We start from the raw sequence: 1518 nt of genomic DNA, 5'->3' as shown, positions 1-1518 counted from the left end.
CCCCCAAATCCTTTTTTTTCTTCCTCAGCAAACATGTTTTAGTAAGTTTATCGTTCCCTCATAGATGCGTTCCCTTCAATCCCAGTGCAATCAGAAAAATTTCAACGCATATCGTGCTTTCGGGTGATCTGTCAATATCATTTATCATCCAGGCACAATTTCGTCAACACATTTGGCTATAATTTGAACGACGATACTGATGATCCCCGTTCAAATTCCATTCATGGTATTCTTGAACTCGTAATTTAGGGAGTTTTCAAGCTCCCCATCCACTTGGCCAGGTTGTTGTCGTGCCGAAGAAATGGACGTATCAGTCGGAGGTCCCGTCTCCTAACTTCTAAATAACTCTGCAGTGTTGAAAAGGACGTTCGAGTGAGTCATACACAAAAAAAAAGGAAAAAAGAATAGCGCTCTCTCAGTTCAATTCGTAGTTAGTATAGATCTAGTATTAACATAAACAAGCGAACGCATGGGATGACATCTGTTGCATAATTGACTATACAACTTGTATTCTCTCACTCGGGTTACGAATAGTTCGTCTCGTTTTTACTGCTTATGGTAATTTTGTAATTTATTGTAATATGACTCAAGCTAGGTTCAGACACCGCTGTATTTGTGAATTCTAATAAAAGTTGTCCTTGTGTAGCTATTCAAATCAGTGAATTCCTCCATGCTTGATTAATTGACAGTAGGTATATGCTTTATGGCGTACAGTGGCAGACTGACCTATGGGCATTAAGTAGAGCCCAGTGGATCGGTGCTGTTGTAATTTTTAAAAAAAGGGCTGCTTCATTGGACAAAAAGAAAGCCACTAAAAACAACTCTAGCCGTCAGATCGCTAGAATCTATCATTTCAATGTCTCAGGTTGAATGATATCTTTGGTCAGTCAACAACAGTCCACCATTCATTATCTGCTGTTTACAAAGCGTCGTCTGAGGTTAAAAAAGAGATGACAAGTGATGAACAGGGCTGTGGATTGTAAAAAACATTGGTAAGAAGGCCCTGAGATATAGATCGAGGAAGTAATGGAGAGGCAGCTTACACCCTACCCCAGGCATGGACAAACAACAGCCCGCGAGCACTTTCTCACTTTGAAAGTGTGGGTATTTCAGCCGATTTTACCGAATTTTTTCTTGCTTTGGTCTGCCAGATACATGTATTCGTAATTACATCGCTTAGCCCGGCCTGCAAATTGAACACACTTGCCCAAGCCTTCCCTGGACAGTGAGGAAATCGGCTACGGTACGGAGGCATAATAATATTTTCCTGGAAGTTGCAAAAGCTGCTGTGTAAATATGGTCCTTGCACAGACGATCATCTCTCTCAGTCACAAAGATCTAGTCCAAAACAGCAAGACATAACGCGGGAAGACAGGGTTTGCGAGGCCGAGGCTCGTTAATACTATCACGTGGCTAACCCCGGATGATGATGCTGATGCTGATGCTGCTGATGATGATGATGATGATGATGATGATGATGATGATGATGAGGAGGAGGAGGAGGAGGAGGAGGAGGAG

This window comes from Aplysia californica, unplaced genomic scaffold, assembly GCF_000002075.1.
Source record: "Aplysia californica isolate F4 #8 unplaced genomic scaffold, AplCal3.0 scaffold00055, whole genome shotgun sequence".
Taxonomy (NCBI): Eukaryota; Metazoa; Mollusca; class Gastropoda; order Aplysiida; family Aplysiidae; genus Aplysia; species Aplysia californica.
The sequence above is the reverse complement of the archived record's forward strand: the minus strand, read 5'-3'. Positions refer to the sequence as shown.